The sequence below is a fragment of the Marmota monax genome, unplaced genomic scaffold, assembly GCF_021218885.2.
Source record: "Marmota monax isolate L192 unplaced genomic scaffold, Marmota_monax_Labrador192_F-V1.1 WCK01_AAM20220418_F8-fsc00137, whole genome shotgun sequence".
NCBI lineage: Eukaryota > Metazoa > Chordata > Mammalia > Rodentia > Sciuridae > Marmota > Marmota monax.
The window spans coordinates 3,611,179-3,635,084 of NW_026692854.1; the positions used below are offsets into that span (position 1 = coordinate 3,611,179).

Genomic DNA, 23,906 nt, shown 5'->3' on the forward strand with positions numbered 1-23,906 from the left:
AACTGCACACATCTAAATCTTAAACATTAGTGAACTTAAGCAGTCACATCTCTTATGTGTCTGGTTTTATTAAAAATTAATTCATATCAGAATTTTGTACATAAAGGAAGTTTACTCATAGGAATGCTTAAAATATTAACCAATTCTGATTTAACAATTTCTGAAATTTGTTCTTTCCTACCTTTACAAATGAAGGAAACTATAAATTATTTAATAATTTTCCCTTGATTATGAAGCCTTGGTCATTAATATCAGATGCCTTATTAACTTATTTAATACATGTTAATTGCATTTGATTGTATATTTGAAATGCACTTACGCAGATGCACACCCTGTTCCACACACACTGATCGTAAATACCTACACATTCTGTACTTTTTCCCCATCAGTTTTTACTGCTATTCATACATTTTTTGACATCTTTTTTTCTGGATGAGATTCTGAAGTGGTTTGAGGAGATTCCTACAAAGAAAATCATGAGTTTTGTGACAGCTGTGCATCCTAGTGGCCTTGGTACACAGGTGCTTGTGGTTGTTAGATCTTACCTGCAGATAAGTGGGCTGCTACTGCTCATGATTTTGCATCTGCATCATTAAATAGCTTATTCCGCATAAAACTGCACTTCTGACCTCTCCATCTAGATTTGTTGTTAGATAAAATACAGGGCTCAGTGATGCACGATAATGCATCGTTTAAGAGCAAATTGATATTTTTCAAGGAAAAATCCTCTCCCAGGAAGCTGTTTGTAAGTCCTGATTAAGCAGTCCACAAGTACAAGAGAGATGGTTATCTCAGTCCATTTTATGTTGCTGATAACAATACCACAGGCTGGGTAAGTTATAAAGAAAAGAGGTTTGTTTAGGCTCATGGTTTTGGTCCAAGTTTGGAGGGCCACATGTAGTGATGATCTGTCTTCCTGATGGCAGAGTCCTGAGATGGCTGGTGCAGAGCATGAGCCAGGAAGTGCGTGGGAGACCCAGCGAAACTGGCTTTTATAGCAGACAATCTTTAGAGATAAGACATTAACCCATTAATTCATGAATCGCACAAATTGATTAACCCATTCCTGAGAGCAGAGCCCTAATCACCTCCAAATAATCCCACCTGCACCCACCCCGTCTCTTACAATGGGGTTAAATTTCAACATGACCTTTGGGGGGGCAAATTAGGCTTGGTAATGAATAATTGCTGAGAAATAAGAAGCTAGAATAAAAATATCCAACATTTCAAGTTAGGAAACAAAAGCTTGAATCTGTCTTTAGCCTCTACCCATTTGCTAAACGTTGAGAAACTACCTAACTTGTGAGAATCTCAGAGCTTCTCTTTTAACTTTGAACATAAAGCTACCAAGTCATTACATAATTGTTACCTGAGACATCAGTTTTAAAAATCCCACAAGTATAGTACCCACACATCATAAGGATGCAATAATTATTTGTTGAACTGAAATTATCTGTGTAAGGATGTAGCTATAGGTATGTTATTACTGTGAACAGTAGGTTTAAAGCAAAAAAAAAAGTTCTGGATAATTTAGTATATATTATATGAGCTATGATTATATAATCTTTTTACTTTGGATGTAGCTAAATTTAAAATTTTTATAATATAGGTGTTTTGGACTAAAGCTAATTGTCTAATAAGCCCATTTTGTTACCATTATAATAAATAATCCTTTAAAGAATATATCTTATTTATTTATTTATTTAGGTATCGGGGAATGAACTCAGGAGTGCTTAGCCACTGAGTCACATCCTTAGCCCCTTTTTTATATTTTTATTTAGAGACAAGGTCTTGCTAAATTACATAGGGCCTCACTAAGTTGCTGAGGCTGGCTGTGAACTTGGGATCCTTCTGCCTCAGCTTCCTGAGCCGCTGAGATTATAGGCATGTGCCACCACACTCGGCAAGGAGTATATTTTAACTACTTAGTAAAACATTATAGTCTTTCATTTGATAGAGCCCATTCATAGACAGATTTAACTGAACAGCTATCTATTGAGCATTTTCTGTCACCATAATTTTTTTTCCCAAAAAGCATAACCCCCATCCCCAGTAAACCTGTCCGTAAGTGTGCTGGATAAGACACAGGAATAGTCATAACAAAGGGCAAGTGTGCAATGCTACAAGCTCCCGACCCCTCAGCTGTGCCTGTGAATGGATCTCCAGGCGCGCCCTGCTCTGTGGAGCTCATGCTTATGTTCTTCCCCCAACCTGCCTAGAGGCCTCCTTTCTTCCTACTCTCCAGTTGGTGAACTCCCGTCTTGTCTTCCAAGCTGCCTCAGTGTCTTCTTGTCTTTTCAGCTCTCTGACCATGCTCCTTCCCTAGGCAGGCAGACTTTCCATCCTTTCAGACTCTGTTGCAGTGCTTTGATGGCAGAAGAGAAAGTATGTGGGAAATGTTGAAGCAGTAGGAACAAGACACGGCAGCTGATTGGACATGGGGTAGGGGAGAAAATGCCTCTGAGAATGTCCAGGGTATGTGGATAGGAGAAAGGAATGCTATTAACAGACATGGAGGTCATGAGCAGAGGGGGCTGGAATTTCCTGAGGACTGGCCAGGTCCAAGCATTGTGCCCAGCTCTGCAAGTGCTTGACATGTTTTCACTGTATGGAAAGAAGTGGGGGCAGGGAGATTGGAACCCATGTCCACGGCCAAGTATGAAAAAGCAGGGGACTGGGACTGAGGCTCCAGTTTCTCTGGGACTTGTTCACTTGTCATTACACCCAGACCCAGACAAATTTTCTCATAACCTCCAGGCTCCCCTCTTCACCGGGGGTGCATTCCTCTTCATGTACACCTAGCAGTACATACCCACTTATTTAGCATAGGCCATTCAGGTACGTTGAAGACAGGCAGAAAGAGTTCAGTTGTTCAGGGTTTTTCACTAGTGTGAACTGGCCTTTCTCCCCAAGTCTACTGAAATTTTGCTTGTTAGAAAGCTAGTGAGAGGACATGGACCAGAAGGATTAATCATTAAATAAAATTAAATAGGCAGGCTCTTGAGCACTGGCTCAGCACGTGGCTCTTTGCATACTAATGGATGTGATGTAAAAATGCAGAGAGCAAGGTGTCCTGAATCTGATGGGGCAGACAACCACATCCGAACTATCCACCATAGAAAGCATGATGGGAAAGGCAGGAGTGAGCTTTATCTCTGCAAGTTGAACTTGATCACAGCAGCACTGAAGAGGTCTTTGGTCCTGCCTGGAGGGAACCAGTGAGCATCTTCTACATATGCAGACCTCGTAGTGCTGACCCAAATACCTGTTTTTAGTCTAGGTTGGTAACAACATGCTATGAAAGTTTTGCAAGTATTGTACTTAAGTTCATTATTGGGGAGGGAGTTATTTTAACCTCTCAGAGAGTTACTGTTTAGAAACATGTTGGACCTAAGGTGTGTAGTGATCTGAGTGCAGGTGACTTGGCTATACATATCTGACTCAGTTTTGTTATAAAAGTTTTAATCTTGTTTGATTTAAAAAGTGGAGTTTTGTTCATATACTTAGGAAAAGACTTCTAAAACAGCCTACTAATATCTGTTAAATGAATATGGGACTAAATAAGTTTTGTTTTGGAGTTCTGTTTCTGTTAGCACATAGATCATCTGTGACAGTGAAAGGTTAAAACCACCCTGAGATCTTTATGGAGCTTCCTTTGCTTTTGGCTTTATTAATATATAAAATAATCTCCATCAAAACTATGTGAAAAAGAAAGTGTTGGCTAACACTCTCTCCAGCCATAGTACATCCTTGTGTTCTGCCTGAGAATAACTAGGTTTTAATTGTTGGTCATTTTATCCTGAGTGGCAAGATTAATTGCTACTAATATAAAATTGATGGCTTTGATGGAATTATTAAATATGATAAGGAGCTATATTTTGGTAGAATATATATTTACCATTGAAGAATATATAAAAAGATTCCTAATGCTCATTAATTTAATTAAAAGATTCATAACTAAGAATAAAAAGAATTACAAAATACACCTGTTACTTTAAAGATCACAGTAACTAATGTTCATTTGAGCAACAGAATACAGGGTACAGTCACATATTCAGTTACTAATTTCATTTATGTATCTTTTTGTGGTGTTGGGGTTTGAACCCAGGGCCTCTTGCATGCTCAGCAAATACCTGCCATTGAGTATATCCCCATGTCCCCACCCGGTTACTTATTTTAAGGGTTTAAAATAAAATATTTGCTTAAAGACTAGACCTATATATGCCAACAGTCTTTCTGTCTATTTTTATTTATTTTTGGGCTGGGAATCAAACCCAGGGCCTTGCACATGGGTTTAGGCAAGGGCTCTACCACTGAGCTACACTTTCAACCATTGCATCAGTTTTAAATGAAACCTCCCTGATCTATCTTACTTTTCAAAAAGTGTGTTAATCCATTACACTAGAAAGAAAATCATAAAATGACTAGAACACAACACAAGTCTAACAAAAGACATTACTTTTATATTGAGTCTTGTATGTTCTGTTTTTAAAGGAAAGGAGTTTTTGTTTTGTTTTTGTGGTGCTGGGGCTTGAACCAGGACCTCATACATGCTAGGCAATTGCTTTACCACTGAGCTAAACCCCTTAAGGAAGAACTTGAATTAAAATGGTTTCATTCATTAAATCAGCAAGTATTTCTTAGCACTGGGCACTGCATTAGGCCCTGAGGACACAGTGATGAAGGGGCTCAGAGCCATCCTCTGTACCACACTGCAGCATGGGGCAGGCAGATAGGAAAACCTTCTGTCCATCGTGGTGGGGTGTTTTGAGAATTTTAAAACAGGCATGCCCAAAGAAATATGGGGCCAAGGAGTGAAATGATCACATTGTCTTTCAGAAAGTCTTTTTGAAATATAGGGAAGATAATAAACTGGACAGAGTAGGATATAATATGTAAAACCATCAGACATTGGCCCTGGTGAAAGATGGCAAGAACATAAAAGTAGCCACTGTGGGGGTTAACTGGGAAGGACAGTTGGACAACTATTTGGAAGGAAGAACCAGCACATGTAATCATAAGGGCGGGGCAGGTAGGGAATACCTGTCCTACTTCTAGACGAAGAGACCAAGAAATCTTATCAACTAGACAGTTTTATGACTTGGTTCAACCTGTGTAGATGTGGTTACCTTTTTTTCCTGGTAGCAAAACAGGAGGAAGGACGTGTCTCGTTTAGCTGGTACTGATGAGTAAGATTTTGGTCATGCTGAGGTTGCTTTTGACCTCCAGTTGGGAATGCCCTATATCCCTTCTGGTCCATAGATACTTCAGGATCTTTCTCTTCTGTCTTGTGGGTGAAAGCCGTGGGAACTAAGGGCAATCCATGCGGGTGATCAGAAAAAGTCAAAATCTTGGGAAACATTTATGTGACAGGTAGAAGAGACTTCTGCAAAAAAAAAAAAAAAAAAAAAAAAAAAAACTAAAGAAAAAGCACCAGACACATAGGAAAATAAGAGTTGTTATGCATGGAAATATAAACTCAGAACAGCCTAATGTAATGTCCTTTGACCTTGAACTTTCAGTAAAGTATATTTTTATTATAGGATTGTTTTTTAATTCCTGGGTCAGAAGGATGAGGTGCAGGGTTCACAAAATTGCATGACTTGGAAGGAATGACTTAGGTTCTCAGTCTGCTTGTCCAGTTTTGACCGGCTATCCCAGTTTATTAAAACAGTAATTTAAAATATTGAGAGACAACATGACTAGGGGTGAAGACGAATACTAACTGGATGACTGGCAAAATAGGGTTAGTTATTGCCAATGCTCCATTAGCAAATTGTCAAAGTTAAATGAGTTAATAGCCATAAAGCTCTTAGCACAAACTATGGTGCATGGAAAGTGGTATATGTTTTAGCAAATGATATTTCCGTCAAAGATATCCATTATATAGCTGTGTGGAGAAGAAAGAAAGGACCCACTTCATCTTATTTACACTTAATGAAAAAGTCAATTAATTCAGCCCAGAAAATTCAGGGGAGTGAAAACTGGCATATTGATTATTCATTTGATTGAATGGACAAGACCAAACCAAATGGAGCAAACATGTTATAGAATGGATTGGCCCATATAGTTGTTGAATACTTAAGATATTTTTTAAAAATCAGGATCAGAAGTGACATCAGTTACTTAAAAACGTATTTTTAAAATATTAAACAACATCCATTTTCAACTTTGTGTTATTTATATTTCTTTGCAAAAACAAAAATAATTTATTTCATTACTATAAAATAGCCCTTATCAAGCACCTATCATTTGCCAGGCTCATAGCATGTGCATTTTTGAGTTTCCCACAGAACTGTAGAAATAGTTACTATACCTGTTCTACAGATGGGGAACCTGTGGTTCAATAAACTCTCCAGCCTAGGATCTACGTGGAAGTCAGCGATGGAGCTTAGTTTTGGCCATTCTCCCTGTTTTAAAGCTTGTGGTGGTTTATGCTACCTTAACCCATGAAGGAGGGCAGGCATATAGCCTCGTCTATCCCTGGATGACTCACAAGGCCTTGTAATCTCAGCTCGCTCTTGGTTTCATTTTTTTTTATTTCCTCATTGAAAGTACCCAATTTCCTTCCAGATCTGAAATTCTGTGAACTTTCATGAACTAATGTAACAGAAACCAGAAGACAAGATAGGAATCTTGATTGTTTTTTTTTTTCTTTCTCATATGCAAATACCATTCCTCAAGTGAAACAGATTGTCACAGCAAATATGTTCAGCCTTGAATGTAATGAAGCTCATTTGTCAGTGTCTGGGCCCTGTAACTTTATAAGAGTTAAACAGGGACATATTTCAGAAATGCACTTCTGAACTTAAGAAAATGCCTATGTTTCCTGTTGCAAAAAGTATTCCTTTTCAGTTGCTTGAGAAAATAGCAGAGAGGCGCTGATGAGAACATGGTGTTTTGTTTAACACGGGCCTTTTGAAACTGCACATTCCTCTGGAGTGTACTGCTCACCGTCCTTTTAATATGAAAGGGCACCTGTCTTTTGTCTGGTGCACACTTTCCTTTCAGCATTTCAGATGGTGAAGTGGGAGATGCGTGAAAAAGTTATTTTTGTTTGGAGAGTTTTGGGAATCCATTCAATACCTGGTGTTTTCTTTAGACTTTATTATGCCTTCTGCTGGGTAAATGTCATGAAAAAGCATTTAGGGACTCTTAATCCTTTTCTTTAACCAAAATTGAAAGAGACAGGCTTCTCATAATAAATCAGTTTGTGTTGACTGTTTCAAGAAAGAAAGAAAAGAAAAAAAAAAAAAACTCTGATGTGAGTCTTTATTTCCCAGGACACTTAATTAATAAGTGTCTCAGGACATGTATTCTATTTAAATAATACCTGTGAATACACACACAGACACATTCGCATGTTGGCAACATATGCATTTAAAGTTGTATTTACTGTGAACTCCAAGTGTGGAGTTTTTAGAACAAAAAATAGCAAACTTTTTTTTTTGTATGTTCTCTTTTTCAGTCTTTAGAGGCCTATTCACTTTGATGAATAGAAGCTCCTGCTACTAGTTTTGGTTAACAAGTTCCTCTTTTGGAAGCCTTCAGAGTTCGTCTCAGGTTTTTTACAGAACTGGTGAAAGGCAGATTGTGCTGAAAATGGTCGTCGGATTCTTTTATTAAAATGCAAAAGGTGGAAATTGCTTAAGAATTTCTCATGGAATGCAGAGAATCATGTTAGAATTTAAACCTAGATGTTAATAAACTGTACCCCAAGGAGTGCCAAGGTACTATCCAGCGATCTACCAATCACTCAGCCAGTGTCCTTTGATTTTTCTGAGATAATCAATTTTGTGTCTTAAACATCAGTTTCATGTCTTAATCAAAAAAATCATGTTCTGAGACTCATGGCTAAAGAAATATATCTTTTTCTATAATTCTACTATTTCATAGGATTAACATAAGAAACCAGAATCCTTGGTGATTTGATGTTAGAATCCAAACTTTAGGTTATTTTGAAAAATATTGAATATGTTTTCAAAGATTTTGCCAAAGGGGCATTGTACGTGTACTTGTGGGTTGAACAAAAGGAGCAAAGAAGGTAAGCAGGTTATTTTTACTTTTGGCTTGTTTCCAGGGAAAACAGTTGGGAATAACACATTTGCAGAATCCTCATTGAAGTGCATTTCAGAAAAATTCACTATTTCTGAAGATATTAATGAAAATCTTATTTACATTACCATTGTTCATCCTGATGCAGCGCAGCTGTGTCTAGTAGCAGCCCTGGGAGGTGCCCACCACCCATTATTGTCCAAGTCAACTCTTTCCATAGGAATGTTTCCAGGGAAAATTCACCAGCCATTCTTTCTGTCCCTGCCACTTGACTTTTTAAAATTAAACTTAGCCTTCTACTTTCTCACAAGTTCTTAAGGAAAGAAGACAAAAAATGAAAGCAAGATTCTATTCTTCATTATACCCTTTCTGGGCTCATGTGCATATCCATCTGTGTGTTTTACAAACTTATTTATCATTTTAATTAGTGTTTCTCTTACATCATGAAGTTAGTTCCTGTTATCTTAATGTGTTTATAACATTGTACCCTGTAAATTGTGTTTCAAAGCACAAACATAAATGGAAAACAGCGCAGTAGCTATAAATTTTTTTAACCATTTCTGAAACTTGGCTAGTCCAAAGAGCATTTAATGTGTGCGTGTGTACACATTTTTTTTTAACAAAATGCTAGGCCCCGGGTAGGTACAATTGATACAGAGGTCTCTTTTGAGTGAGTGGCAGAAGGCAGCTCCCTGCCTGGTCAGTGGAACCATCTCTTCTTCCTAGTACTCATAGCTCAGCCTCAAATTTGAAAAGAAATTGGGAGATCTTTTCTTTTTGCTTCTCTCTTTTCATGGAGAGAGAATGCTTAAGCTCCAGTTTTATTCATGAGGCAATGGATAGAAGGAAATATGCATAAGATTTTTGTTGTTTAGATAGTAAAAAAAAAGATAGTACATATTTTTGTAAAGAAAAATCTAATGGTGCGGTGGCCCATGCCTGTATTCCCAGTGGCACAGGAGGCTGAGGTAGGAGGATCCTGAATTCAAAGCCAGTCTCAGCAACTTAGAGAGGCCCTAAGCAACTCAGTGAGACCCTGTCTCAAATATAAAAAAGGGCTGGGGATGTGCCTAAATGGTTGAGAGCCCCTGGGTTCAATCCCAGTACCAAAAAAAGACAAGAAAGAATTCTAAGGGAAAGTCATTTATTAGTCAGATAATTAAATATGCTATTTTCTAACATACTTGGTCACATCTCATAGATTGCTCTTAAATTTTGCAGTTCTCCTGCTCCACATCTGTGGACTCAAACAAATCTTTGCTGTCAATTGCTGTCTTCTTTGCCCCTAACTCTTTGAAATAATTTCCATTGTCTAACTTCTTACTTTCTGACCCTTCCCACATTGTGGATCTCAAACTCAGTAGAACAGCGGCTTGTCCTTGTCCATAGGGGCCATTTTAATGAAGGGTGGGACTCCATCATTATGTAGAATCCTTACTCTTTTTTTATTTTTTATTTTATTTTTACTTATTTTGTTAATTTGTTGTAATTAGTTACACGTAATAGTGGAATGCATTTTGACACTTGTATACAAATAGAGCACAACTTTTCCTCTGGCTGTGCATGATGCAGAGTCACACCAGAAATGTAATCATACATGTGTATGGGATGATAATGTCCAACTCATTCCACCATTCTTCCCACCCCCACATCCTTCCCTCCCCTCACTCCCCTCTGTTCAATCCAAAGTTTCTTCATTCTTTCCTCCTCCCATTATGGATCAAATCCACTTATCATAGAAAACATTCAGTCTTTGGTTTTTTGGGTTTGGGCTTATTTCGCCGAACTTGATATTTTCCAGTTACATCCATTTACCTACAAATGCCATAATTTCATTCTTCTTTAAGGCTGGGTAATATTCTATTGTGTATAGATACCATATTTTCTGTATCCATTGGTCTGCACCTAGGTTGGTTCCATACTTTAGCTACTGTGAATTGAGCTGCTATAAACATTGATGTGGCTGTGTCACTGTAGTATGCTGTTTTTAAGTCCTTTGGGTATAGACCGAGGAGAGGGATAGCTGGGTCAAATGGTGTAGAACCCTAACTCTTAATTCCCAGGTAAAGTTGAGAGAGACATTTCTGACCTTTAGCCATTCTGATCGTCACCTTCACAGGTGAGGTTATGATGCTTTTTTAATGAGCATAAAAGATTCCACAGATATTTTTATAAGTCTGATAGAACTGGATGAGCCTTTTAAGATAGTTACGCACTTCCTGATGCCTGGAACTCTCCTATGTGAACTATTTGTTATGAAACTATTTGTTATGGCCAGGCACACAGCATGTATGACCAGGACTACATGGTCACATGCATATGTGGAATATCTAAAGTCACCTCCTAGAAATTGAGAATAGAATGGTGGTTACCAGAGGTGGGGGGCAGCAGGTGACCCATGGGATGAGTAACCCTGGGTTAGGAGTAGGAAGTTTAGGTGTGCACAGTAGGGTGGCTATAAAAAATGATAATATACTGTCCATTGCAAAAAGCTAGAAGAAAGGATTTTGAAAGTTTTCACTGTAAGGAAATGATAAATGTTTGAGGAGACAGATATGTTTAATCTGATTTAAACATTGCATAGTTGATACATATTGAAACTTCACATGATAGCCCATAAATATGGGCAGTTTTTAGGTATTAGTTAAAAATTAATTTATATTTTTAAAAAGATAATTACTAATTTCACCTATAACTTCTCCTCCCCATGGCTTGATGAAGAATGAGGACATATTTACCATTAAATAAACAGTTATTTCAAAAAGTAAAAAAAAAAGATAACTACCTTATGTGTTTATTACTGAGAAAGCTCTTACAATTTGAATTAAAGATCATACTTTGTGAATTTGGATGCTATATCCAAAATATTCCCCCCCATCTGAAACTAACAATCTATCATATATACTTCGATTCAATAAATTAATGCTTTCAAGAAGACTATATAAAGCAGAAGTGCCCACCTCTTTTATCTGGGGTCACCAGTTTCTGTAGAGGGCTAGTGCTTAGGCACTGAAGGCCATACATTTTGTGTTGTAACTACTAAACTCCACTCTCACTGAAAAATAGCCAAAACAAAATGTAATGCTGCTATGTTCCAATAAAAACTCATTTATGGACATTAAAATTTAAATTCATATGATTTTTCAAATGTAAAAACAAGTCCCTCATTTGATCTTTTTTTTTTCAACCTTTAGAAATTGAAAAATGAAGCCAGATGCAGCAGCTCCCACCTGTAATCCAGCTACTAGGAAGACTGAGGCAGGAGGATTACAAGTTTGAGGCCAGCTTGGGAAACTTAGACACTATCTCAAAAATAAAAAGGCTAGGGATATAGACCGGTGGTAGAGCGCTTGCCTAGCAGGTCTCTGGGTTCAATCCCTAGTGTGGCAAAAAGAAGTAAAAATTAGGACCATATTATAATACTCCCTGCTGTAGATTTTAAAGTGGAAAGGGCATAACTATAGTTATTGTCAAAATAAAAGTAAATATATAATGATTTCATTTTGAGGAATAAGCCTGACAATTTTTCATGCCTAAATGGAAAGCAAGACAGCACCTGAGTTAGTAAATACACTGTCTCTCCTGTGGGCTAGGCCAGCTGCCCACATTCTCCTTGAGATGGGCCTAGAAGCTCTTACCTGCTTCCTCCTGCCCCTGCATACTTTTAGGCCATCCAGTTACACAGCCCCTCCTCCATCTTCAGTGTCAAGGATAGGGGCAGCTGCTTGGTAAGACAAGAGCTCACTCAGAGAGAAGCACGTTCTCCTTCACACTACTGAGCCATGCTTTTCCCACTAAGAATATTCTTTATTCTACCAGGTGTTGTGGCACACACCTGTAATCCCAGCAGCTGGGGAGACTGAGGCAGGAGGATTGTTAGTTCAAAGCCAGTCTCAGCAAAAGTGAGGCACTAAGCAACTCAGACCCTGTCTGTAAATAAAATATAAAATAGGGCTGGGGATGTGTCTCAGTCAAATGCCCCTGTGTTTAATTCCCAGTAACCCCCCCACCAAAAAAAAAAAGGAAGAAGGAGGAAAAAAAGATGCTTTATTCTTTCCTTCTTCAACTTTTAACATGATTCCATCGTGACACAGAACAGAGCTAGGAGATGCCCACTGATGACAACCAACCAGCTACCCGAGCTCAGTGCACCAAAGATGGATATGAGTTTTGTGTTTGTGTGTGGTACTGTGGTTGAACCCAGGGGAGCTGTACCACTGCTACATTCCCAACCCCTTTTTATTTTAAGACATGTCTCTTGGTTGCCACAGCTGGCCTCAAACTTGAGATCCTCCTGCCTCAGTTTAGCTAGTCACTGGGATTACAGACATGTGCCACCGTGCCTGGATGATGGTTGTGATTTTTTTTCATTTTTTTTTTAATTTGAATTTGTTACATATGAGAGCAGAATGTATTACAATTCATAGTACACATATAGAGCACAATTTTTCATGTCTCTGGTTGTACACAAAGTAGAGTTACAACATTCATGTCTTCAATCATGTAATTAGGGTAATGATGTCTAACTCATTCCACCATCTTTCCTACCCCCACGCTCTCTCCTTTCCCCTCCCTCCCCTTTGCCCTATCTAAAGTTCCTCCATTCCTCCCATGCTCCCCCCATTGCCATTATGAGGCAGAATCCTCATATCAAAGAAAACATTCAGCCTTTGGTTTTTTGGGGATTGGCTAAATTTACTTAGCATTATATTCTCCAACTCCATCCATTTGCCTGCAAATGCCATGATTTTATTCTCTTTTAATGCTGAGTAACGTTCCATTATTTATATATATCAAAGTTTCCCTGTCCATTCATCTACTGAAGGGCATCTAGGTTTGACTCCACAATTTAGCTATTGTGAATTGTGCTGCTGTAAACATTGATGTGGCTGTGTCCTGTAGTATGCTGTTTTTAAGTCCTTTGGGTATAAACCGAAGAGTAGAATAGCTGGGCCAAATGGTGCTCCCATTACAAGTTTTCCAATGATTTTCTATACTGCTTTCCAGATTGACTGCACCAATTTGCAGTCCACCAGCAATGTATGAGTGTGCCTTTTTCCCCATATTCTCACCAACACTTATTGTTGTTTGTATTCTTGATAGCTGCCATTCTGACTGGAGTGAGATGAAATCTTAGAGTAGTTTTTATTTGCATTTCTCTAATTTCTAGAGATGTTCAACATTTTTCCATATATTTGTGTATCCTCTTCTGAGAAGTGTCTGTTCAGTTCCTTGGCCCATTTACTGATCGGGTTATTTATTTTTTGGTGTTAAGATTTTTGAGTTCTCAAATTATCACTATTTGCAGACAGTATGACTCTATACCTAGAAGACCCAAAACATTCTACCAGAAATCTCCTAGAACCAATGAATGAATTCAGCAAAGTAGCTGGATATAAAATCAATACCCATAAATCAAAGGCATATCTGTACATCAGTGACAAATCCACTGAAAGAGAAACTAGGAAAACCACCCCATTTACGATAGCCTCAAAAACAAAATAAAATACTTGGGAATAAACTTTACAAAAGAGGTGAAAGACCTCTACAATGAAAACTACAACACGCTAAGGAAAGAAATTAAAGAAGATCTTAGAAAATGGAAAGATCTATCTTGTTCTTGGATAGACAGAATTAATATTGTCAAAATGACCATACTACCAAAAGCACTATACAGATTTAATGCAATTCCAATCAAAATCCCAATAACATTCCTTATAGAAATAGCAAAAGCGGTCATGAAATTCATCTGGAAAAGTAAGAGACCCAGAATAGCTAAAACAATCCTTAGCAAGAAGAGTGAAGCTGGTGGCCTTATTATTCCAGACCTTAAACTATACTACAGAGAAATAAAAAAAAACAGCATGGTATTGGCACCAAAATGACCTGTAGACCAATGGTACAAAATAGAGGACACAGAGAATAACCCACATAACTACAATTATCTTATATTGGACAAAGGTGCCAAGGACATGCATTGGAGAAAAGATAGCCTCTTCAACAAATGGTGCTGGTAAAACTGGAAATTCACATGTAATAAAATGAAATTAAACCTGTATCTCTCACCATGCACAAAACTCCAAGTCGATCAAGGATCTAGGAATTAAACCAGAAACCTTGCGCCTAATGGAAGAAAAATAGGCCTAAATCTCTATCATGTTGGAGACCAACTTTCTTTATATATGCAAGACTCCAACTTTCTTTATATATGCAAACACATACACACACACACACACACATATAGTTACACACACACACACACACATATATAGTTGTAGATGGACACGATACATTTATTTATTTATTTATTTATTTATTTATTTATTTTTATGTGATGCTGAGGATCAAACCCAGTGCCTCATATATGTGAGGCCAGCACTTTGCCACTGAACTACAATGCCAGCTTCTCAACTTTCTTTTTTTTAATATTTTTTTAGTTGTCAACGGATTTTTATTTATTTTCATGTGGTGCTGAGAATTGAACCCAGTGCCTCACACATGCCAGGCAAGGAGTCTAACACTGAGCCACAGCACACATGCCCCCCTTTCCTTTTTTTTTTCACTTTTATTTATTTATTTATTTATTTTTGTTTGTGAACTTTTTGCTTTTTTTTCCACATCCCCAGCCTCTTTAAGACTTTATTTAGTGAATTTTTTTTTATTGGTTGTTCAAAACATTACAAAGCTCATGACATATCATCTTTCATACATTTGATTCAAGTGAGTTATGAACTCCCCTTTTTACCCCAAATACAAATTGCAGAATCACATCGGTTACACACTCACAATTTTTACATAATGCCATATTAGTGACTGTTGTATTCTGCTGCCTTTCCTATCCCCTACTATCCCCCCTCCCCTCCCCTCCCATCTTCCCTCTCTACCTCATCTGCTGTTGTTCAATTCTCTCCCTTGTTTCCCCCCCTTCCCCTCACAACCTCTTATATGTAATTTTGTGTTACATTGAGGGTCTCCTACCATTTCCATACAATTTCCCTTCTCTCTCCCTTTCTCTCCCCCCACTCTTCTCTGTTTAATGTTAATATTTTCCTCATGCTCTTCCTCCCTGTTCTATTCTTAGTTGCTCACTTTATATCAATGAAGACATTTGGCATTTGTTTTTTAGGGATTGGCTAGCTTCGCTTAGCATAATCTGTTCTAATGCCATCCATTTCCCTGCAAATTCTATGATTTTGTCATTTTTTAGTGCTGCGTAATACTCCATTGTGTATAGATGCCACATTTTTTTTATCCATTCATCTATTGAAGGGCATCTGGGTTGGTTCCACAGTCTAGCTATTGTGAATTGTGCTGCTATGAACATCGATGTAGCAGTGTCCCTGTAGTATGCTCTTTTAAGGTCATCAGGGAATAGTCCGAGAAGGGCAATAGCTGGGTCAAATGGTGGTTCCATTCCCAGCTTTCCCAGGAATCTCCATACTGCTTTCCAAATTGGCCTCACCAATTTGCAGTCCTACCAGCAGTGTACAAGTGTACCCTTTTCCCCACATCCTCGCCAACACTTATTGTTGTTTGACTTCATAATGGCTGCCACTCTTACTGGAGTGAGATGGTATCTTAGGGTGGTTTTAATTTGCATTTCTCTGACTGCTAGAGATGGTGAGCATTTTTTCATGTACTTGTTGATTGATTGTATGTCCTCCTCTGTGAAGTGTCTGTTCAGGTCCTTGGCCCATTTGTTGATTGGGTTATTTGTTATCTTATTGTTTAATTTTTTGAGTTCTTTGTATATTCTGGATATTAGGGCTCTATCTGAAGTGTGAGGGGTAAAAATTTGTTCCCAGGATGTAGGCTCTCTATTTACCTCTCTTATTGTTTCTCTTGATGAGGAAAAACTTTTTAGTTTAAGTAAGTCCCATTTGTTTATTCTTGTTATTAACTCTTGGGCTATGGGCATCCTATTAAGGAATTTGGAGCCCAACCCCACAGTATGTAGATCGTAGCCAACTTTTTCTTCTATCAGACACAGTGTCTCTGATTTGATATCTAGGTCCTTGATCCATTTTGAGTTAACTTTTGTGCATGGCGAGAGAAAGGGATTCAGGTTCATTTTGTTGCATATGGATTTCCAATTTTCCCAGCACCATTTGTTGAAGATGCTATCCTTCCTCCATTGTATGCTTTTAGCCCCTTTATCAAATATAAGAAAGTTTTACTTTTGTGGATTGGTTTCCGTGTCCTCTATTCTGTACCATTGGTCCACCTGCCTGTTTTGGTACCAGTACCATGCTGTTTTTGTTACTATTGCTCTGTAGTACAGTTTGAACTCTGGTATCGCTATACCTCCAGATTCACACTTCCTGCTTAGAATTGCTTTTGCTATTCTGGGTCTTTTGTTTTTTTATATGAATTTCATGATTGCTTTATCTATTTCTACAAGAAATGCCGTTGGAATTTTGATTAGCATTGCATTAAACCTGTAGAGAACTTTGGGTAATATCACCATTTTGATGATGTTAGTTCTGCCTATCCATGAACAGGGTACATTTTTCCATCTTCTAAGATCTTCTTCTATCTCTCTCTTTAGGGTTCTGTAGTTTTCATTGTATAAATCTTTCACCTCTTTTGTTAGGTTGATTCCCAAGTATCTTATTTTCTTTGAGGATATTGTGAATGGAGTGGTTTTCCTCATTTCCATTTCAGAAGTTTTGTTGCTGATATACAGGAATGCCTTTGATTTATGCGTGTTGATTTTTTTTTTACTGGTTGTTCAAAACATTACAAAACTCTTGACATATCATATTTCATACAATAGATTCAAGTGGGTTATGAACTCCCATTTTTACCCCAAATACAGATTGCAGAATCACATCGGTTACACATCCACATTTTTACATAATGTCATAATAAGACTCTTATTGTACAAGAATTAATATCAAGAATCAATAAATGGAATGGATTCAAACTAAAAAGCTTCTTCTCAATAAAAGAAACAATCAGTGAGGTGAATAGAGAGCCTACAGAATGGGAGCAAATCTTTATTACCACAAGCACATCAGATAGAGCACTAATCTCTATGATATATGAAGCACTCAAAAACCTTAACACCAAAAAAACAAATAACCCAATCAATAAATGGGCCAAACAACTGAACAGACACTTCTCAGAAGAGGATATACAATTAATCAACAAATATATGAAAAAATGTTCAACATCTCTAGTAATTGAAGAAATGAAAATCAAAACTGCTCTAAGATTTCATCTCACTCCAGTCAGAATGGCAGCTATCAAGAATACAAACAATAAGTGTTGGTGAGAATATGGGGAAAAAGGCACACTCATACATTGCTGGTGGACTGCAAATTGGTGCAGTCAATCTGGAAAGCAGTATAGAGAATCATTGGAAAACTTGTAATGGAGCCAGCTATCCCACTCCTCGGTATACCCAAAGGACTTAAAAACAGCATACTACAGGGACATAGCCACATCAATGTTTATAGCAGCACAATTCACAATAGCTAAACTTTGGAACCAACCTAGATGCCCTTCAGTAGATGAATGGATAGAGAAACTTTGGTATATATACACAATGGACATTACTCAGCATTAAAAGAGAATAAAATCATGGCATTTGCAGGAAAATGGGTGGAGTTGGAGAATATAATGCTAAGTGAATTTTAGCCAATTCCAAAAAACCAAAGGCAAAATGTTTTCTTTGATATGAGGATGTTGATTCATAATGGCAATGGGTGGGGGGGGGGAGCATGGGACAAATGGAGGAACTTTGGATAGGGCAAAGGAGAGGGAGTGGAAAGGCCTAAGTACATGTATCAAGACACAAATGGTGTGAAAATGCTTTGTGTACAATCAGTGACTTGAAAAATTGTGCTGTATATGTGTAATATGAAATTATTCCATTCGCCATCATGTATAGCAAATTAGAATAAATAATTTAATAAAAAGATTTTTTAGTTCTTTATATATTCTAGAGATTAGTGCTCTGACATTCATGTGGTAAAAATTTGTTCCCAAATGGTAGGCTCTCTATTCACCTCACTGATTGTTTCTTTTGCTGAGAAACTTTTTAGTTTGAATCCATCCCGCTTAATGATTCTTGATATTAATTCTTGCGCTATGGGAGTCTTATTAAGGAAGTAGGGCCTAATCTAACATGATAGAGATTAAGACCTGCTTTTTCTTCTAATAGATGCAGTGTCTCTGGTTTAATTCCTAGGTCCTTGATCCACTTTGAGTATTTTGTGCAGGTGAGAGATGGGGGTTTAATTTCATTTTGTTGCATATGGATTTCCAGTTTTCCCCAGCATCATTTGTTGAAGAGGCTATCTTTTCTCCAATGAACATTTTTGGTGCCTTTGTCTAATATAAGATAACTGTAGTTTTGTGGGTTAGTCTCTGTGTCCTCTATTCTGTACCATTGGTCTACAAGTCCATTTTGGTTCTGATATCATGCTGTTTTTGTTACTGTTGCTCTGTAGTTTAGTTTAAGGTCTGGTATAGTGATGCCACCTGCTTCCATCTTCTTGCTAAGGATTGCTTTAGCTATTCTGGGTCTCCTATTTTTCCAGATGAATTTCATGACTTCTTTTTCCATTTCTACGAGGAATGTCATTAGGATTTTGAATGGGATTGCATTGAATCTGTACAGTGCTTTTGGTAGTATAGCCATTTTGACAATATTAATTCTGCCTAACCAAGAACAAGGTAGATCTTTCCATTTTCTAAGGTCTTCTTTAATTTCTTTCTTTAGCATGTTGTAGTTTTCATTGTAGATGTCTTTCACATCTTTCATTAAGTTTATTCCCAAGTATTTTATTTTATTTTTGAGGCTATTTTAAATGGGTTAGGTTTCCTTGTTTCCCTTTCAGAGAATTTGTCACTGATATGCAGAAATGCCTTTGATTTATGGATGTTGATTTTTTTATCCTGCTACTTTGCTGAATTCATTTACTAGTTCTAGAAGTTTTCTGGTGGAACCTTTTGGGTCTTCTAGATATAGAATCATTATCATCGGCAAATAGTGCTAATTTGAGTTCTTCTTTTCCTATCTGTATCCCTTTAATTTCTTTCATCTGTCTAATTGCTCTGCCCAGTGTTTCAAGAACTATGTTAAATAAAAGTGGTAAAAGTGGGCATCCCTGTCTTGTTCCAGTTTTTAAAGGGAATGCTTTCAATTTTTCTCCATTTAGAATGATGTTGGCCTGGGACTTAGCATAGATTGCTTTTATGATGTTGAGATATATTCCCGTTATCCCCAGTTTTTCTAGTGTTTTGAACATAAAGCAGTGCTGTATTTTGTCAAATACTTTTTCTGCATCTATTGAGATGATCATATGGTTCTTATCTTTAAGTGTATTGATGTGATTAGTTACATTTATTAATTTCTATATGTTGAACCAACCTTGCAACCATGAGATAAACCCCACTTGATCATGGTGAACTATCTTTTGATATGGTTTTGTATTTGATTTGCCAGTAGGGATATCCCAGTAGGGATAATAAGTAGAATGTTAAATCATTGTAGATACTTGAATTTAGAGCTCCTCTTTCCAATTAACATCTTAATTGTGAATTTTATTGAGAATTTTTGCATCTATGTTCATTAGAAATATTGGTCTGAAGTTTTCTTTCTTTGAAGTGTCTTTGCCTGGTTTTGGAATCAGGGTGATATTAGCCTCATAGAATGAGTTTGGTAGTGCTCCCTCTTTTTCTATTTCCTAAAATAAATTGAAGAGTATTGGTATTAGTTCTTTAAAAGTCTTGTAGAACTCAGCTGTGTATCCCTCCGGTCCTGGGCTTTTCTTGGTTGGTAGGCTTCTGATGGCTTCCTCTATTTCATCACTTGAAATTGATAGTTTAAATTGTGTATATCATCCTGATCAATTTGTACAAATCATGTGACTTTAGAAATTTGTTGATGCCTTTGATGTTTTCTATTTTATTGGAATACAAGTTTTCAAAATAATTTCTGATTATCTTCTGGATTTCTGTAGTGTCTGTTGTGATATTTTCTTTTTCATCACGTACGTTAGTAATTTGAGTTTTCTCTCTCCTTTTTTTCGTTAGCATGGCTAAGGGTCTGTGAATATTAGTTTTTTTTCAATGAACCAACTTTTTGTTTTATCAATTTTTTCAGTTGTTTCTTTTTGTTTCAATTTCATTGGTTTCAGGTATGATTTTAATTATTTCCTGTCTTCTACTGCTTTTGGTGTTGATTTGTTCTTTTTCTAGGGCTTTGAGATGTAATGTTAAGTCATTTATTTGTTGACTTTTTCTTCTATTAAGGAATGAACTCCATGCAATGAACTTTCCTCTTAGAACTGCCTTAGGAGTGTTCCAGAGATTTTGATACATTGCATCTGTGTTCTCATTCACCTCTAAAAATTTTTTAATCTCCTCCTTGATGCCTTTTGTAACCCATTGTTCATTCAGTAGCATATTATTTAGTCTCAGGTATTGGAGTAGCTTTTATTTTTTATTTTATCATTGATTTCTAATTTCATTCCATTATGATCTTATAGAATGCAGAGTAGTATCTCTCCTTTTTTTTATTTTCTAAGACTTGTTTTGTGGCATAATTTATGGTCTAATTTAGAGAATGATCCATGTGTTGCTGAGAAGAAAATGTGTTCGCTCATTGAAGGATGAAATATTCTATATATATCAGTTAAGTCTAAGTTATTGATTGTATTATTGAGTTCTCTAGTTTCTTTGTTCAGCTTTTGTTTGGAAGATCTATCCAATGGTGAAAGAGGTATGTTAAAGTCCACCTAGAATTTTTGCATTGTGGTCTCTTTGACTCTTGAACTTGAGAAGAGTTTGATGAACGTAGATGTTCCATTGTTTGGGGCATATATATTTATAACTGTTATGTCTTGTTGGTGTATGGTTCCATTGAGCAGTATGTAGTGTCCTTCTTTATCCCTTTTGATTAATTTAGATTGAAGTCTACTTTATTTGATATGAGAATGGAAACATCTGCTTGCTTCCACAGTCCATGTGAGTGGTATGATTTTTCTCAACCTCTCACCTTCAGTCTGTGAATGTCTTTTTCTATGAGATGAGTCTCTTGGAGGCAAAATATTGTTGGGTCTTTTTTTTTTTAAATCCAGTATGCTAGCCTATGTCTTTTGATTGGTGAGTTTAGGCCATTAACACTCAGGGTTATTATTGAGACATGATTTGTATTCCCAGCCATTTTTGTTTATTTTTGGTATTTAACTTGACTTGGTTTCTCCTTTGATTAGTTTTTCCTTTAGTGTACTACCTCCCTTTGCTGATTTTCATTGTTGTTTTTCAATTCCTCTTCATGGAATATTTTGCTGAGGATGTTCTGTAGTGCAGGCTTTCTAGTTGTAAATTCTTTTAACTTTTGTTTATAATGCAAGGTTTTTATTTCATCATCAAATCTAAAGCTTAATTTTGCTAGATATGATTCTTGGTTGGCATCCATTTTCTTTCAGAGCTTGGTATATGTTGTACCAGGATCTCCTGGCTTTGAGGGTCTGGGTTGAAAAATCTTCTGAAATACAAATTGGTCTCCCCCTATATGTGATCTGATTCCTCTCTCTTGTGGCCTTTAAGATTCTACTCTTATTCTGTATGCTAGGCATTTTCATTATAATGTGCCTTGGTGTAGATCTGTTGTAAGTTTGTACATTTGGTGTTCTGTAAACCTCTTGTATTTGATTTTCCAATTTGTTCTTCGTGCTTGGGAATTTTTCTGATATTATCTCATTGAAGAGATTATGCCTTCCTCTATCCCAATAACTCTTAGATTTAGTCTTTTGATGCTATCCCCTAATTCTTGGATGTTCTGCTCATAGTTCCGTACCATCTTCACTGGGTGGTCACCTTGGTGTTGGGCTGCCATTGTTATACTTTGTTTCTAAATTGTATACTTTGTCTTCATTATCTGATGTTCTATCTTCCAAGTGATCTAGTCTGTTGGTGATGCCTTCTATTGAGTGTTTTATTTGGTTTATTGTTTCCTTCATTTCAAGGATTTCTGATATTTTTCTTTCCATAATCTCTATCTCTTTCTTAAAGTAATCTTTTGCTACCTGTATTTGCTCCCTTATCTCTTTGTTGGTGTGATCAATGGATGCTTGTATTTGCTCCCTTATCTGTTTATTGGTATCATCAATGGTTGCCTGTATTTGCTCTTATATGTTTGTTGGAGTGATCAATTTTTGCCTGTATTTTCTTATTTGGGTCATTCTTTTATTCACAGATCATTTTAATTATGAACCTTTTGAACTCTTCTCTGACATTTTGTCAACTGTGCTGTCCATGGGTTCTGTTATTGTAGTATCCTGGGTTTTAGGGGACACTTTCCTCCCTTGTTTTTTCATGTTGTCTATATGATTTCCTTACTTGCAGTGTGGCTCTGAGGTGTTACAGATTCTACTCTATAATCTTGTAAGTATCTATGCAGATATATCTGTATCTCACCTTGGTGTTAGGCTTCCAGACCCTGATGGTGTCCCAGGATGGATGCTACTGCAATAGCAGGAGGTAACTTGAAATAGCAGAGGAGGTGCCCCAAGATGGATGCAACATCTTTCAGAGATGGGGCTGAAAAGGTGGGCCTTACACTGACTTTAAGATGCCTGTTCCAAGATGCAGCTGCTTCTAAGCCCTGTCTGTTGTTCCAAGGTAGAGGTTGCTGCATGGGGAAGGCTATGGGGATGGGTATAGTGTCTCAAAATGGAAGTGGGTTAGACCTAGGCTCCCAGGTGGTGGTGGTGGGGGGTGGACCTGTGCAAAAGACAGGTACCCTGGACCCTGTCTTTTGCACAGGTCAGCGAGGCAGGTCTAGCCTGAGCCTCAGCTCCATTGGGTAACTACCAGTGGTGAGATGGACTTGGGCCTACACTGGGTCTGGGCTCCCACACAGGTCAGCAAGGTGAATTTGGGCTGAGCCTGAGCTCCAGCCGGTGTCTCAATAGATGTGATTTTGAAGAGTTAGTTTATTGCAAGCTCAACATTAGACCCCATTCTCATGATATAATTTCAAACATAGAGAAATGATATTCAGCATGAAAAAGTATATTAATCATTGCCATTAGTAAATTGTATAGTAGATCTCCAGTCTTTTTAAGTTAGAGTTTTTGCCAAATTTGTTTGATTTCTGTCAAACACTGGTCAATAGACACATGCAAATGCAAATTTTGTCTACTAGAATGAATGAGAAATTGAGGTTTGGGATCACTGCAGTAAGCAGGCTTTTGCCTGAAAGGAACCCTTTCAGAGTAACCTGGGGCTTCCTTTGGGCCACAGTTAGTGCACCAGCAATTCTGCATTGAACAGGTCTGAACTACTCATTCACTCTCTTCTGAAAGAGCCACTTGATCCTAAAAGAACCATTATAAACAGCATTGATTTAACAGTTGAATGGAAAATGTTCAGTTTAGTTTCCCCATGTGGACGTTACCTATACATCTCATTTATAGGGCTTAGTAATTTTGTGTGTGTGTGTGTGCGTGCGCACACACATGCACACACATGAGCACACTTTCACTTTGCAGTTCTGTTAGTTCATTCAAGTTATTGCTTGGGACCTATTGTAAGCCCTGGGGATACCATGCATGACCTCTGACCTCTGAGAATTCAGTGACTGGTTGAGGAGAAAGGCATCCAAACATAAGCTTCATGGTATATTGTGTAGGAAATGTCATAGAAATAGGAAAGGAACAGTTAAATGTGGGAGTATCTAAGAAAGTGAACTAACCCTGAGGATGCAGCAAAGTTTAGATAGGGTAAGAATTCTCCATTCCTCTGTAGCATAGGCTGCAGCATTGGATTCAGAGCAACAGGCATCTTTTAACTAACTTTGAGTATTTTTTGCTATGTGCAGCCTCACTCTTCTC

At 37.4% G+C, this 23,906-nt stretch overlaps 1 protein-coding gene across 10 annotated transcripts in view; it reads left to right on the top strand.

Moving 5' to 3' along the window:
* Window positions 1-23,906, top strand: part of Klf12 (KLF transcription factor 12) — a 438,833-nt gene that overhangs the window by 404,299 nt on the left and 10,628 nt on the right. The gene's annotated exons all lie outside the window — the stretch shown is intronic.